Source organism: Cherax quadricarinatus, chromosome 27 (assembly GCF_038502225.1).
Source record: "Cherax quadricarinatus isolate ZL_2023a chromosome 27, ASM3850222v1, whole genome shotgun sequence".
Taxonomy (NCBI): domain Eukaryota; kingdom Metazoa; phylum Arthropoda; class Malacostraca; order Decapoda; family Parastacidae; genus Cherax; species Cherax quadricarinatus.
In genome coordinates this window covers 9,226,498-9,251,003 of record NC_091318.1, presented here as the reverse complement: position 1 = coordinate 9,251,003, position 24,506 = coordinate 9,226,498, and the positions used below count along the sequence as shown (strand labels likewise).

Below are 24,506 nucleotides of genomic sequence, written 5' to 3'. Positions count from 1 at the left end.
GTTGCCACGTTACTACAGAATACCAGAATTTTCACACTATTTCACCTCTCTTCTCTCCGTTTGGGGTCAGTGCCTGGGTTCATCGTGAGTGCTGGCTGCGGGCTCCACCTGATTGGAATTAGGTGTGCTGGATGTTGATTAGGTTTGGTGTGTGGGGTGAGGTATCGCAGGTCGATTGGTGAGAGGAGAGTAGTGCGAGAGCTGGGAAGCCTTGATCGTCACTGCTAGCGATCACAACCCCCTTCCCCTCTCTCTCTCTCTCTCCCTCTCTCTCTCTCTCTTCCCCCTGAGAAGTAATGGAAACTCATCCATTGTGTTTCGTTTCCAATTTCACTGGAAGGGAAGGTTCATTTTTGCCTTGCAATACAGTTCCGTGGAAGACCATATCAAGTACATATTTTTTTTTTACCCGCCCTCCCCTGCGTCTGTCACGTGTTGTGAAGTAATGACTCTGGTGTGGGTGTTAGTAGTAATGACTGTTGTAGGTGTTAGTGGTAATGACTGGTGCGGGTGTTACTTGTAATGGCTAGTGAAGGTGTTAATAGGAATGAATGCTGTAATGACTGGCATATGCGTTAGTGGTAACGTTTGGCGTAGGCGTTAGTGGTGATGGCTGGCGTAGGTGTTAGCAGTAGTGATTAATATGGGTGTTCGTGGTATTGGCTACTGTACGTTGGTGTTAGTAGTAATGTAGGCACTAGCGGTAATGACTGATGTAGGCGTAATTACTGGTGCAGGTGCTAGTAGCAATGACTATTATAGGTGGTAATGGCTGTTGTAGATGCTAGTGGTAATGGCTGTTGTAGGTGCTAGTGTTAATGGCTGTTGGTGCTAGTGGTAATGACTGTTGTAGGTGCTAGTGGTAATGGCTGTTGTAGGTGCTAGTGGTAATGGCTATTGTAGGTGCTAGTGGTAATGGCTGTTGTAGGTGCTAGTGGTAATGGCTATTGTAGGTGCTAGTGGTAATGGCTATTGTAGGTGCTAGTGGTAATGGCTGTTGTAGGTGCTAGTGGTAATGGCTGTTGTAGGTGCTAGTGGTAATGGCTATTGTAGGTGCTAGTGGTAATTGCTGTTGTAGGTGCTAGTGGTAATTGCTGTTGTAGGTGTTAGTAGTAATGGCTGTTGTAGGTGCTAGTGATAATTGCTGTTGTAGGTGCTAGTGATAATTGCTGTTGTGGGTGCTAGTGATAACTGGTGTTGTAGGTGCTAGTGATAATTGCTGTTGTAGGTGCTAGTGATAATTGCTGTTGTAGGTGCTAGTGATAATAGCTGTTGTAGGTGTTAGTGCTTTGAATGTCGGTTTGTCGGGTTATAAGTGTTAGTGATAATGACTGCTGTAGTTATTACTAACTACAGCAGTAATAACAAAGATAGATGTTAGTGTTACTATGATATACGTCTACAGTAACACCCAGATGTGTGGTTAGGTATAGGAAGTATTTTGAGTGACATTATTGTTCTTATAACACATGAGTGCAGCATGTGTGTACCCATGTTACTCGACCACAATTTTACAAAATTCAATTAACTACTGTCAGAGAAATATTGGCTGGTGTCACGGAGCCCTAATTAAATTAGCTAGCATATATTTTTTTGTGTCTCATAGTGTCGTCAAGAGGTACAAAGTGCGTCCCAGAAACCTGAGCAGAAAGTGTTTACAGAAAGCCCTCTAAAGTGTCAATAAATGTAATCATTCATTCAGCTCTGGGGGATGCGAAAGTAGAGTCTTGTTTTGACACTGATGGTAATATGCTCACTCCGGGGCCCTGGGCTTCTCGCTCGCGCGCTCAGTCTGAACCACGTGTGAAAAATGTGTTAAATCTTTCTTTTTTTTTTTTTTTTTGGAGCGTCTTATTAAAACAAGATATCGCTCAAGAACGCGATACTTTCACGTTAATATAATGTGGCGGAGTTAATGTGTAAAACAGTTAGTGCTATTTGCGTAGTTACTTTTATTGTGGACAGCTCTTTACTCTTCGTTATACACGCGTTTATATATATATGTGTGTGCGTGTGTGTATTATATATATATATATATATATATATATATATATATATATATATATATATATATATATATATATTATATATATATTACACATATACACATAGTTGTGTGTGTTTAGTGCAAAGGTTTTTACTTTGATAATTCTTTATAATTTTAATACATACTCATAGACGAACTTGTTAAAATGGGCGTGCGCATGTATACTTTGCCGTGTGCACTAAGCGCTTGCGCGGAAGCCAGTTTGCTTGCGCATGTGCATCCGCGTGCCTGCGCGCGTTAGAGAAGCCATCGGCAGTGGGAATGAAATTGCTGTGTTACTCTTCCTTAGTACGAGTTGTGTGTAGGACGTTCTGTGATGACACGTTTCACACACACACACACACACACACACACACACACACACACACACACACACACACACACACACACACACACACTGAAATACAGGCACTGCAAGCACTATCATGGAACATTCCTGGCATTCTGAGCTGCACGTAAAGTGCACCTGCCACTTGAGAGACATGCTTCCCATGGACAGCAGACACTCCAATGCACACCAATTCGGTACACCTGGCACTGAGGTACACTAGGTATACCTGGCACTGAGGTACACTAGGTATACCTGGCACTGAGGTACACTAGGTACACCTGGCACTGATGTACACTAATTAGGTACACTACTAGATACAAACGTCTGCCGAAGGTACACAATTACACCTGGCATGTTAATAAACACTTGACAGTTGCACTAATTAGGCACATCTGACACTGGGGTCGACATTACACACCGGACACGGCAGTATACACAAGTACACCTGACACTGGAGAACTCATTAGGTGTGCTTGGCACTCTTGAAGTTAAATAATTAACTTCTACTGGCACTTTCCAGATTCAAAAAGAGGTTTATATAAACTTTTACATGGAAAAGGTGTAATTGGCACTGAGGTAGGCACACCTGGCACCAACGTGCACTAGGCACACCTGGCATTGACGTGCACTAGGCATATCTGGCATCGATGTGTACCAGGCACCCCTGGCATTGAGATGCACTGCAACTGGCATTGAAGGGAACTAGGCACGCATTGCTATTCATATTTGACACACAGGCACATTTGGCACTATGCACACCTGGCGCTAAGGTGCACGAAAGACACCGGGCACTGATGAAATCACTAGGTACACCTAGTACTGAGGTAAAGTAGATAAACGTGGCACTGAGGTTCACCTGGCACTGAGGTGCACTATATGCACCTGATATTGACGTGCATTATGTGCAAATGGTACTGAAATACACTAGGTACTGAGGTACACTAGGCACACCTGGCGCTAAGGTTCACGAGGGACACCTGGTACTAATGTAGTCATTAGGTACTGAGGCAAACTAGATAAACATGGCACTGAGGTACACCTGGTACTGAGGTACACTATGTGCACCTGGTATTGACGTGTACTATGTACACCTGATACTGAAATACACTAGGTACTGAGGTACACTAGGCACACCTGGCTCTGAGGTACGCTAGGCACACCTGCTCTAAGGTACGCTAGGCACACCTGGCTCTGAGGTACGCTAGGCACACCTGGCTCTGAGGTACGCTAGGCACACCTGGCTCTGAGGTACGCTAGGCACACCTGGCTCTGAGGTACGCTAGGCACACCTGGCTCTGAGGTACGCTAGGCACACCTGGCTTTGAGGTACGCTAGGCACACCTGGCTTTGAGGTACGCTAGGCACACCTGGCTCTGAGGTACGCTAGGCACACCTGGCTCTGAGGTACGCTAGGCACACCTGGCTCTGAGGTACGCTAGGCACACCTGGCTCTGAAGTACGGTAGGCACACCTGGCTCTGAGGTACGCTAGGCACACCTGCCTCTGAGGTACGCTAAGTACACTTGACAGTGAGGTACACTAGGCACACCTGGCAGTGAGGTACACTAGGCACACCTGGCAGTGAGGTACACTAGGCACACCTGGCAGTGAGGTACACTAGGCACACCTGGCAGTGAGGTACACTAGGCACACCTGGCAGTGACGTACGCTAGGCACACCTGGCAGTGACGTACGCTAGGCACACCTGACAGTGACGTACGCTAGGCACACCTGACAGTGACGTACGCTAGGCACACCCGGCAGTGAGGTAGACTAGGTACACTTGGCAGTGAGGTGTGCTAGGTACACCTGGCAGTGAGGTGCGCTAGGTACACCTGGCACTGAGGTTCACTAGATACACCTGACAGTGAGGTACGCTAGGTACACGTGGCACTCTTGAGGTATTCATTACATACAGCTGGCACTCTAGTTTACATCATAGTGAACACCCTCAAGAACACAAGAGTACACGAAGGAGACTGACCCCTACTGGACCTGGAGTGAACACTGATGATCACGAAGGTGTGAACACGATTGCTGACATGTGAGTGAGCATTGGTGCTCTTAAGTAAACACAGGTGCGCACAAGCAACTAGTGTTCACAAGGGAGTGAACACTAGTACCAACAAGAAAGTAACTAGTGCTCATTAGGAAGTGAACAAACCAACCCAAGACAAGGTAAGGCAGAATCTTGCTTGGTGCTTAATTTTCCTGTATAGTTAAGTGGGTAATTATATATGTCGTGATGAATAGGTAAAATGGTCAATTAGGAAGAACTCATTTAACATTAAGTCCTTTCAAAAATGTTTAAAGATATATTTTTTTCATTTATGTTAATGTAAAATTTAATAATTTTGTACCAAAAGAACCTTAGAAAACTTACCTAACCTTATAACAAACGCAATTTAATTTAGCCTAATCCAGCTAAATATATTTTACACAAGTTTACAATAATTTAATAATAAATAAACACAATGAAATATATTTTATTCGTTAGGTTCAGAATGATTTTTGCAAAATTACATACACAAATTTTTGCTTGCCTTATTCGGCAAGAAGAGGCATTGCTATTTAATTCGTAATCGCAAGTTTTACTTATTCGGCACGAGATTATATATATATCTCTATATATATATATATATATATCTATATATATATATATATATATATATTATATTGTGTGTGTGTGTGTGTGTGTGTGTGTGTGTGTGTGTGTGTGTGTGTGTGTGTGTGTGTGTGTGTGCGTGCGTGCGCGCGCGCGCGCAAAAACCACTGTGAGAGGATAGTGAAATTCCAAGCACTTTCGTGACTTCTCACATTATCATGGAACTGCATAGTTTCTTGATAATGTGAGAAGTCAGGAAAGCGCTTGGAATTTCACTATCCTTTCACAGTGGGTGTTTTGCATATTCTGATATCACCTATTTACTGTGATCTTATATATATATATATATATATATATATATATATATATATATATATATATAATGAAAGGTTGGTAGACAGCAACCACCCAGGGAGTTACTACCATCCTGCCAAATGGGTGTGAAACGGAAACCTGTAATTGTTTTTACACAATGGTAGGATTGCTGGTGTCCTTTCTCTTTGTCTCTTAAATACGCAAGATAACAGGTAAATGATGCCACTTCTACTACACTTAAGTCACACCACACATGCATGTATATGTATGCACACCCATCTGAGTTTTCTGTTTTCTTAATTGTTCTTGTTCTTATTTATGTCCTGTCAGTCATTTCTCCATAAGCCATGTGTGTCGTAAGAGACGACTAAAATGCCGGGAGCAGTGGGCTAGTAACCTCTTCTCCTGTATAAATTATTAAATGTAAAAAGTAGAACTTTTTCAAGTTGCTTGGATGTAGTGCATATAGAGAGATGATTGTGAATGTTGTGGATGATAAGACGGTGGATGTCCTGGCTCTAATTATTATTATAATCAAAAAGAAGCGCTAAGCCACAAGGGCTATACAGCACTGCTCCTGGCTCTAAGCGAAACAAAACTGAAGATGGTTAATTTTCAGTGGGAAGAAGTAAATGGGATTAGGTCAGGGGTAACAGAGTTAGAGCTAAGGAAGGGGTGGGAGGAATGTTGAGAAGTTATGGAAGAGAAAGAGGAAATATTAATGTATAAAAGAATTTTTTAATTAAGATTAGGATCGGATGCGCAAAGTGTTTATGCACCTGAATAATAGGGGAGTATAGACGGGGTGGGGAGAGTGTGATTTTGGAATATATTAAGTATTTAGGGAGTTTTAAGAGAAAAAATTGTGGTGGGCACTGAATGCTCAAGTGAGAGATACTGTTGTAGAGAGCGTAGTTGGTAAGTCTGGGGTGCCAGGGGTAAATTGTAATGGGGAGCCTTTAACTGAACTTTGTATAGAGAGGTTTGGTAATTCGTAATAAGTACGTATTTCAAGAAAAGGAGGATCACTAGGTATGATATAGGTGTAACGACAGCAGTTTGTTGGACTGTGTATTGGTGGATAAAAGGTTGACGGTTGACTTCTGGATTTGCATGATTTGAGAGGGACAAATATATGAAATAATTATTTAGTTGTAGTTACAGTGAGAGTAAGAGGTAGATGGGGTACAAGGAAAATAGCATCAGAAAGTAAAAGTATATAAATTAAAGGAGGCAGGGTAAGATATAAGAAATTATTGCGAGAAAGATGGGCTAATGAGGGTATAAGTGATGAAGATGAAAAGGCATAGGGTAGGTTTAAGAATGCGGTGTTAGAGTGTGCAGCGTAAGTTTATGGATATAGGAGGGTGGGTGCAGGAGGGATGAGCAGCGATTGGTAGATTGAGGTAGGGTGGTAAGAAAAAAATAGCATACGAGCTCTTTACAAAGCAGAAGTGATATTAGGAGGTTTCAGTATAGAGTAAAAGAGAGGTTAAGGAAGTGGTGAGGGGGTATAAAAGGAGAGCAAATGAGAGTGGGTGAGGTTCTGTCAACAAACTTTCCTGAGAATAAGAAAAAGTTTTGGGGCAAAATTAATAAGTTGAGAAAGTCTGGGAGACCAAACAGATTAACAGCCATATGCAGAAGATGGCAAATAGCAGGTATTAGGAAGATGGAGGGAATATTTTGAGCTGTTATATGTTGATGAAGAGAGGGAGGCAGCGATTTCATGCATTGGCTATGGAAGTATAACATCATTTAGGAGTGAGGAAGAGCCAGATGTTAGTGTGGGGGAGGTGCATGAGGCAATGGGGAAAAATGAAAGGAGGTAAAGTAGCTGGGATTGAGGGGATCAAGATTAAAATGTTAAAAGCAGGTGAGGATATAGTGGTTGGTGCTTTTGTTCATAAATGTATGAAAGAGAGGAAGGTACCTAGGGACTGGCAGAGAGCATGCATAGTTCCTTTGCATAAAAGAGAAAAGAGTGGAAGAATTATAGAGGAATAAGCCTGTTGGGCGAGTATACCTGGTAAAGTGTATTATTAAAAAATTATGGTTCAGATGAAGAGCAGGATCGCAGATGAAAAAGGTTTTAGGAAGGGTAGCAGTGTGTTGACCAAGTGTTTACGTTGAAGCATATTAGTTAACAATATTTAGATAAGGATGTTTTCCTTACACTTTTGGATTTCGAAAAGCATATTATTATTGCAATAACTAAGTGCTACACCCAAAAAAGGCATATGATAGGGTGGATACGAGAGCAGTGTGGCAGATGATGCAAGGGATAGGTAGTTGGTTTCTTAAAGCATTTAAAGAGTTTTTACGAGGATACCAGTAGGCCTGTTGCAGTGTTCCTTCTTTATGTTCTTATAAACTCAGGCTAGGGTACATGAGGGGGAAATTATTTTCATAAAAAAAAAAAGTCGGCCTTAAACAGGGATGCGTGATGTCTCCATAGTTGAACATATTTATATTTGAGGATGTAAGAGAAGTAAATGCTAGGGTGTTAGGGAGAGGTGCTTCTGGGAGATAATGAAGAGACGTTGCAAAGACTGGTGGAGGAATTTGAAAGGGTACGTAAAAGAAAATTAAAAGTGAATAGAAAAAAGAAAGGTGATGGTAACAAAAAAATTTAAAAGATTGGATATCAGAGTGGGAGGAAGGAGTATGGAACAAGTTTAGATATCTGGGAGTGGACTTGTCAGCGGACGGGTCTATGAAAGACGAAGTTAACCATAGAATTGAGAAGGTAAAAAAGGTGAGTGGTGCACTGAGGTCTCTGTGAAGACAACGTTATCCATGGAAGCAAAATGGGGAATGTATGAAAGTATAGTGGTACCAACACTCTTATATGGGTGTGAAGTATGGGTTGAAAATGTTGCTGGGAGGAGGCTGGAGGCAGTGGAGATGTCGTGCCTAAGGGCAATGTGTGTGATGTGAATATTATGCAGAGAATTCGTACTTTGGAGATTAGAAAAAGGTGCAGGGTTACTATTATCCAGAGGGCTGAAGATATATTTGTTGGAGAAAAATAGAGGGTGTATATATCTGTAGTGGAAAGATGGCGGGTAGGGGTCGTCCTAGGAAAAGTTGCAGGGAGGGGGTCAAGTTTTGTATGTGAGGGGCTTGGACATCCAGCAGGCGTGTGCGAGCGTGTTAGGTAGAATTGATTGGATACAAGTAATTTTTATGACTTGACGTGATTTTTCGAGTGTGAACAAAGCAGCATTTATGAAGGGATACAGGGAAACCAGTTACCGGGACTTGAGTCCTGGAGTTGTTAAGTACAGTGCCTGCACCGTGAAGGAGAGGTGGGGATATTGTAGTCTGGAGGAGCATCTGAAATGTAGTATCGGGAAGCCTCTGGAAAGAGGCCTGCCGAGTGAGCAATGTGAGTAATGGAGTAATGTGATGTTGAGTGTGTTTTATTTTTCGGATCACACTACCTGACCGGGCCGCGGGGGCGTTGATCCCCGGAATGCCCTCCAGGTAGACCTCGGTGATAACCGCCGATTTATATATGAAAACATCGCGAACAAGCTACACGAGATGCAAAACATCCCCGAGGGAAGTTGAATGATAGCTATAGGCCTTTTGTGTTGCAATCATCGCATCTGGAACTTGCAGTGTTGCAGAAAGGAGATCTAAGCAAATACGATCACATGAAAGGCCTAGAGCTATAATTCAACTCCCGCCGCCCCCGTGGTTGTTTTGCATACATTATTTATTAAAAGGCTGAACGGGGCTCTTGGCCGTGATTATAAGTATGTTAGGGGTATTTTGCAAACTCCATACTGCGATAGACGTGCATGTTGATATGGTGTATTATATTTGACTAAAATAAAAAAAACAATATTGTGGGTCGCATCCTGGGAGGACAAGATGGAAAGACTTCAATGGAAATAAGACAGTCCTCGATGACACACTGACTTGGGCTATCCTGGGTGGCTAACCCTCCGGGTAAAACATCCGATCAAGTCTCATAAAAGAAAAATAAAAGGCAACAAACGAGGCTGGCCCAGGACCGGGCTCTGGGAGCAGAAAAAACTCTCTGAACTCAAGATATATCAAAGGTATACTGCCCAGTTAATGAAGGAAACACCTGTGCAACACTACCGCATTTTCATTTACGACACTTTTCGCCTAGTCAACAGGCTTCGTCAAATACAAGCCGAAGGACCAATCACCTCAAACACCTCTCCACTTCTGTCTCCAGGATTGTAATCACCTCTTTATTAGACTGATAACTACTGTGAAGGCGAAATATTTAGCCAGTGAAGATGTGTAAGTGTTGCGTCCGGCCCTTCGACAAGAACTGGACTAGCATCTGCTGCTTGGCTCGCTCCCAGTGATGCAGCTGAACTTGACCTAAACCTGATAAAACATTCGCTGTAAAAAAAAAAAAATGTTATATTAGTGACTGAGCGTAACAAATTCGATTATTTTTTTGTTATTGCATGTGAACTCGTGAGGCATCCAGACAGCCTAAGACACATGCTGACTACTGCTGCATATCCTCCAACTCATCTGTAAACTCTCATTTTCACTTAATTGGTTATTTGCGCTTTATGAAGAGTTGAGATTTTCAAACTTTTTGTTTAAATATTTATTTATTATGGCCTGTACAACATGTAAGGGGTAGCCAGTAATCTGAAAGAAGGCAGCTATCCTGTTCAGTTCTAAATGAAAGTTAATACAATTGGAAGACAGTAGAGATCCTCAGCAAATTAGAGTTAATGACATTAAATTTAAATAAATTTGGGACAAAGAGTAAATGGTTTAAGCCTAGACCAGCCAAATGTTTACGTTACACAGCAGTCTTAACTCCAGTAACAATTTGGATAACTGAGAGAGAATTAAAGGGTATTTGAACTTTAAGATTCTCAATTTTCACAACACAAAAACAAAGAAAGAAATTTATCCATGGAAGCAAAGAGGGGAATGTATGAGAGTATAGTTATACCAACGCTCTTGCATAGGTGTGAGGCATGGGTGGTGAATGTTGCAACAAGGAGAAGGCTGGAGGCAGTGGAGATGTCGTGTCTGAGGGCAATGTGTGGTGTGAATATAATGCAGAGAATCCGTAGTTTGAAGATTAGGAGGGGGTACGAGATTACTAAAACTATTATCCGGATGCCTGAGGAGGGGTTATTGAGGTGGTTCGGACATGTAGAGAGGGTGAAACGAAATATGACTTGGAGAGTGTATAAATCTGTAGTGAAGGGAAGGTGGGGTAGGGGTCGGCCTATGAAAGGTTGGAGGGAGGGGGTAAAGGAGGTCTTGTGTGCAAGGGGCTTGGACTTCCAGCAAGCATGCGTGAGCATGTGTGATAGGAGCGAATGTAGACAAAACCATTTGTCTCCATTCGCTGTTGGAGTGTGAGCAAGGTAACATTTATGAAGGGATTCAGGGAAACCGGCAGGCCGGGCTGAGTCCTGGTGATGGGAAGTACACTGCTTACACTGTGAAGAAGGGGTGTTTAATGTTGCAATTCTATAACAGTAGTGTAAGCACGCCTTGGGCAAGACAGTGATGGAGTGAATGATGGTGAAAGTTTCTTTTTCGGGCCACCCTACCTTGATGGGAAATGGCCGATGTGTAAATAAAAAGTATTAAATGATCTTCCCTGATATAATATATATATATATATATATATATATATATATATATATATATATATATATATATATATATATATATATATGCAAAACAACCACTCTGAAAGAATAGAGAAATTCCAAGCGCTTTCGTGACTACTCACATTATCAAGGAACTATGATAATGTGAGTAGTCACGAAAGCGCTTGGAATTTATCTATTCTTTCAGAGTGGTTTTTTGCATATTCTGAAATCACCTGTTTACTGTGATCTTATTGCATATATATATATATATATATATATATATATATATATATATATATATATATATATATATATATAATCATATATATATATAACATATATAAACAGGTTATATAAATTTGTGGTAGTTACCATTTTGTCAAGGGCACTTACCGATAAGACACTTGGCCTGTTCGGGGTGTGTGTGTAGGATGAATAGCTTCCTCAGGGAGGGTGGGTGATGCAGCTCGCAGTACTAATACAACTTACATCAGTTCCAGCAGTATCACTATCCCAGCATATTACGAACACAGGTAGCAATTCAAGGTCTGTAGCACCTGACCTTAAAAGTCAACAATACAGCGAGCCACCTGGTAATACATAAGCAGGGCACACACATAAGGGGTAGTTTTCCTTTACGCGTACATTCTTTCACCACTATAGACAATATTTACGCAGCTCATAATACAATGATAAGACATAGCAAAGAGTCACTCATGGGACTGGTCTGGACCAGCTTAACCGAGTGCCTGCCACTTTGGCTCGGCAGGCAGGTGTGACGTCATCTTGGTTGAGGAGCCGACTCTGACCTTATTGGTGGGTTGAATTGGACAATTAATACAACAGTGGAGGGCCCCAGAACTACTATACTCTGAATTACCAGTTCACTGGTTGAGAAGGCATGACAGTGGGTGTGTGACGAACGTCGAATAAATGGAACATACTCGGCGCACGCCTCGCAGCACAGCACCTACCCATCAATTCTAGTAGTACTAGTGCCCCAGCATAACACCTATCAATAATTCTAGCTCTATCAGTGTCCCATCACAATATTATCAGCACAACTTCAGCGGTACTTAGTAGAACAACTAGAAAACTAGGTCAGTTGGGCCAGCGACCCACTTAGTGCTAGAACAGCTAAGTACTAGAAGCATTCTTAAGAGTGTCAGACCAATACCACACCAGAGAGAGAATGAGAGAGAGGGCTTACTAGTTTTTCTAACCAGTACCTGTCTCTAAGAGGCAGCAATAACAGTAGCAGCAGCAACAACAACAACAACAGCAGCAGCAACAACAACAACAATAAGTCAACACCACCAATCAATACCACTAACCAATACCACCAGCCAGACAGCATTACCATCACTATCCAAACACCACCACCACCACGAACCAAACAGTACCACCAGCACCACCACTACGAAGCAAACAGCACCACCAGCACCAACCAAACGGTACCACCACCACCAACCAAACAGCACCACCACCACCAAGCAGATCTGCAGAGGTAGCATCAGTTAGCTAAGCCGTCATCTGAATGCTAATAAGGTGCTCGTGCAATCTTAGCCGTGGCAATCAGGACTGTTCCCCTAATGGGGTCTTAAGGGGCGGATACAAAGGGGCGAGCCAGGGAGGCTGCAATGAAGGACAGGGAAGCCTATGGCAGGCATGGGGGGGAGGCATTGGGAGGAGAGGGATGGCGGCGCTGTGATGAGCTCGGGGGACAGGGGAAGCTGAAGCCATGAACAACTGGAGAGAGAGAGAGAGAGAAAGAGAGAGAGAGAGAGAGAGGAAAGCGGCAATATATTTTTTACACAAAAATTACCAACAGGCGCAGTGTACAGCTAGCTTACTCTGAGTTACACGGGAACGAAAGCTATGTTCCCGACATGTTCCATCACACGGGACGAAGAATGACATTTGTCACCTACATGCAATGTATTCTTATCGGACCTTGACCGGTGAGCGGCGGAGAGTTTCGGCCAAACACCAGGTAAGACCCCGTTAAAAAGAACGGCTTTTGTTTTGCGTTTGACCTGGCAGACAAAATTATCCCTTTCCTGGTCAACCTGAGACGGTATACACTACCGACACACATGAGCAGTGTGATACTACCCTTCTCACTACACTGACAACAATACCTGGCTGTGTCACATTCCCTCACACATGGTGGGTTCTTGCATCAGTAATAAAATCGCCAGCTGGAGCCAGTACATATAAACACAAACATCAGGAACAGTTAATAAACTGTTTACCTTACTGTAGAACTTTATTAGCTTCGCAACAACCAATCTGAGCTTGACCAGTCAAGCTCTGCTTCTCGTATGTTGAGTTATACCAAGCAAAGTATTTAAGGTACGGGTCATCTGTATAACTAAGACCAGTGTCGGGAGACGTTTGTCCTCTTTCCTGACGAACAGAACAGTTGAGGCAGATTGCAAATTTTTATGACATTTAAGTACAATCGAATTATACAGATCAATTCATCTGAGTTTGTCTTTATGTGGTTTATTACTGAGCATATATATATATATATATATATATATATATATATATATATATATATATATATATATATATATATATATATATATATATATATAATGTCGTGCCGAATAGGTAAAACTGGTCAATTAGCAAGAACTCATTTAAAATTAAGTCCTTTCTAAAATTTTCTCTTATTTAAAGATATTTTTTTTTCATTTATGTTATAAAAACTAATGATTTTGTACCAAAAGAACCTTAGGAAACTTACCTAACCTTATTATAACAATCGCAGTTTAATTTAGCCTAATCCAAGAAATGTATTTTATGTAAGTTTACATTAATTTAATAAAAAACACAATGACAGATATTTATTTCGTTAGATTCAGAGTGATTTTTGCGAAATTATTGCATACACAAATTTTCGCTTGCCCTATTCAGCAAGTTGTGCGTTCCCATTTAAACCAAAATCGCAAGTTTACTTATACGGCAAGACATTATATATATATATATATATATATATATATATATATATATATATATATATATATATATATATATATATATATATATATAAATAATTTTTTTATTAACACATCGGCCTTCTACCACCAAGGCAGGGTGGCCCATCACTGTCTTGCCAGAGGCGCTTTTACACTTCAGTTATAAAACTGAAAAATTAACACTCCTCTTTCAAAGTGCAGACACTGTACTTCCCATCTCCAGGACTCAGGTCCGGCCTACCAGTTTCTCTGACTTCGTTCATAAATGTTACCTTGTTCACACTCCAACAGCACGTCAAGTCCTAAAAACCATTTGTGTCCATTCGCTCCTATCTAAAATGCTCACGCATGCTTGCTGGAAGTCCAAGCCCATCTCACACAAAACCTCCTTTGTCCCCTCCCTCCAACCTTTCCTAGGCCGACCCCTTCCCCGCCTTCCCTACACTACAGATTCATACACTCGAAGTCATTCTATTTTGTTCCATCCTCTCTACATGTCTGAACCACCTCAACATCCCCTCCTTAGCCCTCTGGATAATAGTTTCAGTAATACCACACCTCCTTCTAATTTCCAAACTACGAATTCTCTGCATTATATTCAAACTACACATTGCCCTCAGGCATGACAGCTCCACTACCTCCAGCCTTCTCCTTGTTGCAACATTCACCGTGTTTCACACCCACATAAGAGCATTGGTATAACTATACTCTCATACATTCCTCTCTTTTCTTCCATGGACTAAGTTCTTTGTCTCCACAGACTCCTAAGTGTACCACTCACATTTTTCCCCCTCATCAATTCTGTGATTCACCTCATCTTTCATAGACCCATCTGCTGACATGTCCACTCCTAAATATCTGAATACATTCACCTCCTCCATACTCTCTCCCTCCAAATTGATATCCAATCTTTCGTCACCGATTTTTTTTATCCCCATCACCTTACTCTTTCCTATATTTACTTTTAATTTTCTTCTTTTACATACCCTACCAAACTCATCCACCAACCTCTGCAACTTCTCTTTAGAATCTCCCAAAAGGACAGTGTCATCAGCAAAGAGCAACTATGACAGCTCCCAATATGTGTTAGATTCTTTATCTTTTAACCCCACACGTCTTGCCAACACCTGAGCATTCACTTCAATTACATCCCCATTTATAAAAATATTGAACAACCATGGTGACATCACACATCCTTGTCTAAGGCCTACTTTTACTGGGAAATAATCTCCCTCTCTCTCGTACATACTCTGAGCCTCACTGTCCTCGTAAAAACTCTTCACTGCTTTCAGTATCCTACCTCATATTCCTTACATTTGCAACATCTGTGACATTGCTCCCTCTATCATCCCTGTGATACGCCTTTTCCAAATCCATAAATGCCACAAAAAACCTCTTTACCCTTATGTAAATACTGTTCACCTATATGTTTCACTGTAAACCCTTGGTCTACACACCCCCTACCTTCCTAAAGCCTCCTTGTTTATCTGCTATCCTACTCTCCGTCTTACTCTTAATTCTTTCAATAATAACTCTACCTTACACTTTACCAGGTATACTCAACAAACTTATTCCCCTATAATTTTTTGCACTCTCTTTTGTCCTCTGCGTGCTCTCTGCCAATCCCAAGGTACCTTAACCTTTTCCATTCATTTATTAATAAAATCACCAACCACTCCAAAACTATATCCCCACCTTTTAACATTTTTTTCTTTATCCCATCAATCCCAGCTGCCTTACCCCTTTTCATTTTACCCACTGCCTCACGAACCTCTCTCACACTCGCAAGGAGCTCTTCCTCACTCCTATAAGATGTTATTCCTCCTTGCCCTATACACGAAATCACAGCTTCCCTATCTTCATCAACATTTAACAATTTCTCAAAATATTCCCTCCATCTTCCCGATAGCTCTAACTCTCCATTGAGTAACTCTCTTCTCCACTCGTTCCCTAGGCTTCCTCAACTTATTATTCTCACTCCAAAACTTTGTCTTATTTTCAACAAAATTTGTTGATAACATCTCACCCACTCTCACATTTGCTCTCTTTTTACAATGTTTCACCACTCTTTAAGCCTCTTCTTTTTCTCTCCATATACTCCTCCCTCCTTGCATCACTACTACTATGTAAAAACTTCTTATATAACTATTTCTCCCTTATTACTCTCTTTACATCATCATTCCACCAATTGCTCTTCTTCCCTCCCTCACCCACTACCCTGTAACCACAAACTTCTGCTGAATACACTGACACTGCATTTTCAAACCTACCCCATACATCTTCAACCCCATTTTCTATACTCTCACTAGACCATCTATCCTCCAATAGTTGTTTATATCTTACCTTAACTGCCTCCTCCTTTAGTTTATAAACCTTCACCTCTCTCTTACTGCTTCTATTTTCTATGTAGCCTATCTACCTTTTGCTCTCACTGTAGCTACAACTAAAAAGTGATCCGATATATCTGTGGCCCCTGTGTAAACATGCACATCCTGGAGTCTACCCAACAGTCTTTTATCTACCAATACGTAGTCCAAACAAACTACTGTCATTACGTCCTACATCATATATTTTATACTTATGCTCTTTTTCTTAAATGTATTACCTATAACCAAACGCATTTCTATACAAAGTTCAAAGGGCTCCCATTTTCATTTACACCTGGCACATTAAACTTACCTACAACACCCTCTCTAAATGTTTCTCCTACTTTAGCATTTAGGTCCCCTGCCACAATTACACTCTCACTTGGTTCAAAAGTTCCCACACACTCGCTTAACATCTCCCAAAATCCTTCTCTCTCTCTCCTCTACACTCCTCTCTTCTCCAGGTGCATACACACTTTATTATGACCCACTTTTCACGTCCGACCCTTATTTTAATCCACATAATCCTTGAATTTATATATTTATATTCCCTCTTCTCCTTCCATAACTGATCCTTCAACATTATTGCTACCCCTTCCTTAGCTCTAACTCTCTCAGATACTCCTGATTTAATCCCATTTATTTATCCCCACTGAAACTCACCTACCCCCTTCAACTTTGTTTTGCTTAGAGCTCGGACATCCAACTTCTTTTCATTCATAACATTAACAACCATCTCTCACTTATCCACACTACATCCATGCACATTCAAGCATTCCAGTTTTATAAAGCTTTTCCGCTTCCTTTTTTTAGTACTTTCTACAGGAGAATGGGTTACTAGCCCATTGCTTCCAGCATTATAGTCGCCTCATACGACACGCATGGCTTACGGAGGAAAGATTCTTTTCCACTTCCCCATGGAGAATAGAGGAAATAAAGAACAAGAACTGTTAAGAAAAAGAATAAAAAACCTACATGTGTGAATGTATATGCATGCATGTGCTGTAGTGTGACCTAAGTGTAAGTAAAAGTAGCAAGATATACCTGTTATCCAGTATGTTTGAGATAAAAAAAAAAGACACCAGCAATCCTATCATCATGTAAAACAATTACAGGTTTCTGTTTCACACTCGGTAGGACGGTAGTGCCTTCCAGGGTGGTTGCTTGAAAACAATTGGTAAGGAACGAGACATAGATATAAACTAAATTTAAAGAGAAATAAGGAGTGGGGTGCAGGGAGAGTGGATACAACAAAATAAGAAACCGGTGTTAAACTTGAGAGAGAGAGAGAGAGAGAGAGAGAGAGAGAGCAGTTACAGGTATATGGAAAGTACTGATGAAATATGGATGACAGGGAGATGATAAAACAGTATAGAGGGAGGGAAGGAGACGAGACATGAGAGAAATTAATTACTGATTTAATATGGAGGAGAGAACAGAGGTTTTGAGTCAGGGCTTCTGGTGGTATATTGGAGACGCTAGAGAAGGATGTAGAGGGTAATGAAGTGGTGATTAGAAGTGGCGGGCGTCTGTGACGAGTGGCGGTTGCTTGTGACAAAGAGGGAGGGGGCCTTGGATAAGGCGGCGTCAGCCGTAGGTAAGGCGGCGACGACCGTAAGACAGTGGCGGCCTTGGGTAACACTGTGATAGCCATGGGTAAAGTAGTGAAGATAGTAAGGTCGGAGGAGAATGCGGGTGACGGGGTGAATTAGCCAGGGCGTAAAGCTGCCGCTGCAGGACTTGAGACTCGTTTAGCCAAGCAAGCTTTTTAAGGAATAAATTAAGACATGGCGTGTAAATCTCTGCAGTTTGTACGGAATAAACTGTCCAAGACAACGACCTGTGTATCCTAGTCAGTGGGACAGACCACTAAAAGTACTATCAGCTATGTGTGTGTTAGTGTGTGTGTGTGTGTGTGTGTGTGTGTGTGTGTGTGTGTGTGTGTGTGTCTGTGTGTGTGTGTGTCTCTGTGTGTGTGTCTGTGTGTGTGTGTCTGTGTGTATTAAGACTATTAAGGCACTACCAACAGTGTGTGTGCTTGGATACTAACACTATTTAAGTACTACCATCAGTGTGGGGGGGGGAGAGATAATAATAATACTACTAAAGTTCAACCAACATTGTGGGGATATAAACAAAAAAATTTTAAATAGACAGCGGTAAAAAGCATAACATTCAGTAGTGACGAGTTCTTAATGCTTAGGAAAGAATAAAGAACTCGGAAGGAATACTATACATAACCCAAGGGGATCACTAAATATTACGAAAGGAACGGATGAAGAACCCGAGAGTAATGATGTTAGCTGAACTTTTTTTTTCAAAGAACACAGTAAGGGCAATGTCATGACGGGAAGGAAAATGACAGGGTGGATAATGCGAACTTTCAGGACAGGGGGGAAACAGTGCTTGCGCTCTCTCGCTTATAGTAATTGTTCAGTGCTGACGGCAACGTTCATTACAGGAGAGATGTCAGATATTGAACAATTCTGGGATCATTTACGGCCCGCATAGAGGCAATACAGCATTTAAATTACCGGGAACGCCTGAAAGTCCTAAATATGTACTCGCTGGCTCGGAGAGAGATACACGATAATTTATACATGGAAAGTACTTAAGGGTCTTGCCATAAAACTGCATACTGCCATAACAACATACACGAGTGAAAGATATGGGAGAAATTGTAAAATTTACCCACAGTAAGAGAACAGTGTATCAACATCCGTGGTCCCCAGCCTTTTTTACGTCTTACCAGAAGATAACAGAAACACCGCCAGAACGAGTGTAGAAGCTTTTAGGAAGAAACCTGACAAATATCTACACTAAGTAGCAGTTCTACCAGACTGTGATGGATATGTGGGCCAGCGGGCCGCCAGCAGCACAGCCTGGTTGACCAGGCAAGCACCAGACAAGCCTAGTCCAGGGCCGGGGTGCGGGTTTTGGAAAACTCGCGAAACCATCAAAGGAATATCACAAGTAAAGGCCGAAGACAACGACTAGTGTGTCCTAGTCAATGGAATAAACTGGCCAAGATGACCACTAGTGTGTCCTAGTCAGTGGAATAAACTGGCCAAGACGACCACTAGTGTGTCCTAGTCAGTGGAATAAACTGGCCAAGACGACCACTAGTGAGCCTTAGTGGAATAAACTGACCAACACCACTAGTGTGTCCTAGCCAGTGGAATAAACTGGCCAAGACGACCATTAGTGTGCCTTCGTGGAATAAACTGGCCAAGACGACTGTTAGTGTACCCTAGTAAGTTGAATAAACTGGCCAAGACAACCACTAGTGTGCCCTAGTCAGTAGTATATACGGCTGTTTCACAAATAATTTACCTTCATAATTTATTCATAATTATTTTACCTGTTAACGGGAGCTTTAGCGGCTCGGTGGCCAATTTTTGCAATTGAATTAACTTGCGAATAACCAAAAATTTTAATTAAAACATTAATATCAGAGGAAACATTGAAATTAGCATTCTTTTGTCGGGTGATGAGAGGCGGCTAGCGTGGCACCGCCCCGTCTGTGTGACCAAGCTTAATACAGGGTGTGTACTCACCTAGTTGAGGTTGCGGGGGTCGAGTCCGAGCTCCTGTGTGTGTGTGTGTGTGTGTGTGTGTGTGTGTGTGTGTGTGTGTGCGCGCGTGTGCGCGTGTGCGCGTGTGTGCGTGTGTGCGTGTGTGCGTGTGTGCGTGTGTGCGTGTGTGCGTGTGTGCGCGTGTGCGTGTGCGTGTGTGTGTGTGTGTGTGTGTGTGTGTGTGTGTGTGTGTGTGTGTGTACTTGAAGGGGGATGGGTGGGGGAGTAATACAACGGTAGAACATAACATACCATACAAAAATTTGCCGGGTCACCGTCGCCATTCAAAATTGGTATTCATAAGAACATAAGTAAAGAGGAACACTGCAACAAGCCTACTGGCCCATACTCGGCAGGTCCATATCAACTCCGAGCCACTAACAAAAATTTTTTGCCCAGGCCGTTTCATTGCTACCCAGGCAGTGGGTAGACCAAGGGGAATTACACATACGCAGAACCAGGATATCTTTAAGGGCAGATAACCAGGTGTGGCATATGTGTCGCAATTCTTCACATAATTTGAGTGAAACCACGAGTGAAACAAAATCGTAATGATACGAATGCAAACAAGCGACTGTACGGGTGGGGATCGAACTCACGGCAAGTAAGTTGTAAAACTTCAGGCCAGAACTCACCTTCCGTGAGTTCGAGCCCCACCCGTACCATGGTGTGTTTGCAATCGTGTCATTGCGATTTCGTGAGTCATGAGTGAAATGCATGAGTAACAGTTATCTGAATGTGGAAAAACATACTTATGTTCAGTTCAAGACATTTATTAAAAGAAACGTTTCGCCACTAGTGGTTTCTTCTACAGAAACCACTAGTGGCGAAACGTTTCCTCTAATGTCCTGAAGTGTACGAAAGTGTCTTTTTCTACATCTTATCACCAGACCATTTCTCAGTTACCTGAATAATTGGTTTAGAAAACTGACAAGTTGATAAATGAGGCGATTGTGTGCAACATTTTGGTTATTTCTGGTCCGGAAACGTTTCCATCAAGACTGAGGGACTTAACACATGAACTCCAGGCTGAGGGACTGTTTACCTCAGACTCATCTTTCACCTTTCTGTACATTGGACTGAAGAAGCCACTGGCTGGCGTAACGTTTCCAGAATAAAGGTACCCAAATGTTACACAAGTGTCTCATTATTTTGCAATATTTTTTTTTATTAGCACACTGGCCGATTCCCACCAAGGCAGGGCGGCCCGAAAAAGAAAAACTTTTACCATCATTCACTCCATCACTGTCTTGCCAGAAGGGTGCTTTACACTACGTTCCGCCTGCACAGTAGGCTTCTTCAGTTGAATACAGAGGTGTCTAAATATGAAAGTAGCAAAAGCAGTGAAGAGATAACGATATGATCAGTCCATCAGGCTTGCTGAAATAATTTTGAAATGGTCAGTTTGGACAAGCATTCAGAAGTTAAGAATGGAGTAGCACAGAAGCAGGCCTTTAGACCCATACCAAGCCAGTCTTTCTCAAATCCTAATCTGTTAAGTGAAATATATGTACAACCTATTCTCAAGGCTATTTTTAGCTTTGATAACTCTGCTAACCTATGCTATACAAGTGCCACTTAAATCCAATATGTAAATAAGACGTTTCGCCCACCAGGAACTTTATCAGTTGATTGTCCTGCGTGGACGAACCAGCTATGTAGTGACGCTTGGACCAGCGTCACTACATAGCTGCCCAGTGTGTTAAGTTAATGTCGATCTCCTTGTCGATCAGCTGCTGCTCTAAATGACGTACTGTATCGAAAATGATCTTGTTGGTAGAAAGTATATTTTTGTATCATTGATGTTATACAATACCGACATGTTGATGAATAACACACGTGTAACCCTGGATATCTTTATTGCCGACACGCTTCGCCTGCACAGTGTCTTCTTCAGTCGAGTACAGGAGAGTATAACAATGGAACCAACAGTAGTAGTTTTGAAATAATAATTGGTGGTGGTGGTTTTATTTCATTAGTCAGGAAACAGGTCGAGTGTTTCCTGTTATGACCAGCTAAGTGGGAATAAAGACATTAGTAGCAGAGGATCCTTTTGATAACAAGCTCCTCCCAAGACTAGGCTTTATCAGATATTTGATATTCGAGGGAAACGTTGTAATAAAAGGATCCACTGCTGCTAGTGTCTACCTACCCGTTAAGCAGAGCTTAACAAGCTTACAAGTCCACACTGTGAAAAATTAATGAAGTATGCTTAACAGTTCACAAACAGGCGAAATTATTTACAAACATTATGTCAGTCCACAGCAGGATTCGACCCTGCAAACTCGGCATCAGGATACACAGTAATTTATCTACACATCTGGAGTCTTGCTATGTGGATAAGTACTGTGTACTCTGATGCCGAGTTTGTAGGTTCGAATCCTGCTGTAGACTGAGAGATAATGTTTGTATTTTTTCTTTAAGCCTTTTTACCTATTGACAGTAGGTCCCCACACTTGTCACTAGAGGAGGGCACCGGCTTTTACTAATGTCTTGCCTAATCAGCCGAACTTGCCGAATAGGCCGAACTCTATTATAATTGGACTTTTCGCCGAAACGTTGTTAACAGATTGATATATATATTTTTTTCATTGACAATATGTAAAAAAATTTTTTCATGGCTAAACCTCAATAACCTCACGTAACTTAGCCTTAACTAACATATTTATTTTAGCAAAATTTTGCTAAATATATCTAGATCAGTTTAAATTTATTTAACATTGCTTAAATGATTATATATATATATATATATATATATATATATATATATATATATATATATATATATATATATATATATATATATATATATATATATATATGTCGTGCCGAATAGGCAGAACTTGCGATCTTGGCTTAAATAGCAACGTTCATCTTGCCATATAGGACAAGTGAAAATTTGTGTATGCAATAATTTCGCCAAAATCATTTTGAACCTAACGAAAAAAATATATTTCACTGTGTTTGTTTAGTATTAAATTACTGTAAACAAATCTAAAATATATTTAGTTGGGTTAGGCTAAAATAAATTGTTCTTGCTATAATAAGGTTAGGTAAGTTTTCTAAGTTCCTTTTGGTGCAAAATTATAATTTTTTACATCAACATTAATGAAAAAAATATATCTTTAAACGTACAAGAGAAAATTTTAGAAAGGACTTAATTTTAAATGAGTTCTTGCTAATTGACCAGTTTTACATATTCGGCACGACATATATATATCAAAAAAGACCTTTTTACGCCTAATTTGTCAGTTTGGCTTATTCGGCAAGACATTAACATTATAAACACTATTGTAATTTTGCCTTGAAACTGAGCAGCCGCTGCTGAACTTGTTAAAATTAAGTAACTGTAACTTTGCTTAATTCTTCGCAGCTTTATAGTTTATTCTAAATTAATTTAATGTCATGTACTATCATTAAGTATGAATAAACAGAATACTTGGCAGGAACTCGACCTGTGGTGTTGGTATGTAGCACACCCAATGCTATAACCACTCAGGCACGGCGCTTACAGCAGGACGATTTTACAACCAACACAACCGTGATATGGTTTTGAAATCATCCTATTGTAAGCTCTATAGGTGAGTGGTTACAGCATCGGACCTGGCATGTACAAGGATGGCGGTTAGAGTCCCCGCCCAGTATTGTTTAGTCATTGACAGTCGTTTATTGCGGTTTATCTTAGGTTCAGTTATTTTCGAGGTGTTATTGTAACAAGCTTGTAAGGCATGAATGGCAAACCCTTAGTAGACTTTATATTCTATACAGAGCGAAACGTTGTCAGAAAAGTTTGTTTTTGTAACTGTGTCTTTGTATCAAAGCCTTTCCTTGCTTTATAATAATAATATATAATAATTCATGTTAAGCGCTAAGCTCATGTGGGTCATTCAGCGCAAGACGGTGGTGGAGGCTTGATCCTCCGTCTGCTGAGCGCGAGACAGACGCGCTTCCTATTTGTACTAACCTAGCTCGCTTGCTTTATATGCTGGATCAGAGGCTTTGCCCCCCCCCCCAGACATAAATATTAACACAGGGGAAACCCAGCTATATTAATAATAGTGAGTGGCGCAACAAGCCGACACGCGGGTATGAAGACAAGTACTAGAGTTAATATTGATACCCATCTGTCTTGAGACTAGGTGAGTATTTATTATGCCTTAGGCTTTGTGGACGTGATATCCAGCCTTCACAACTACCTGCGTTGAATAACTCGCCAGGGTTATATATATATATATATATATATATATATATATATATATATATATATATATATATATATATATATACATATATATATATATATATATATATGTCGTGCCGAATAGGCAGAACTTGCGATCTTGGCTTAAATAGCAACGCTCATCTTGCCATATAGGACAAGTGAAAATTTGTGTATGCAATAATTTCGCCAAAATCATTCTGAACCTAACGAAAAAAATATATTTCACTGTGTTTGTTTAGTATTAAATTATTGTAAACAAATCTAAAATATATTTAGTTGGGTTAGGCTAAAATAAATTGTTCTTGTTATAATAAGGTTAGGTAAGTTTTCTAAGTTCCTTTTGGTGCAAAATTATAATTTTTTACATCATCATTAATGAAAAAATATATCTTTAAATGTATAAGAGAAAATTTTAGAAAGGACTTAATTTTAAATGA

At 40.9% G+C, this 24,506-nt stretch overlaps 1 protein-coding gene across 4 annotated transcripts in view; it reads left to right on the top strand.

Moving 5' to 3' along the window:
- The window catches only part of LOC128691091 (uncharacterized), an 800,012-nt gene that overhangs the window by 1,320 nt on the left and 774,186 nt on the right, over positions 1–24,506 (top strand). The gene's annotated exons all lie outside the window — the stretch shown is intronic.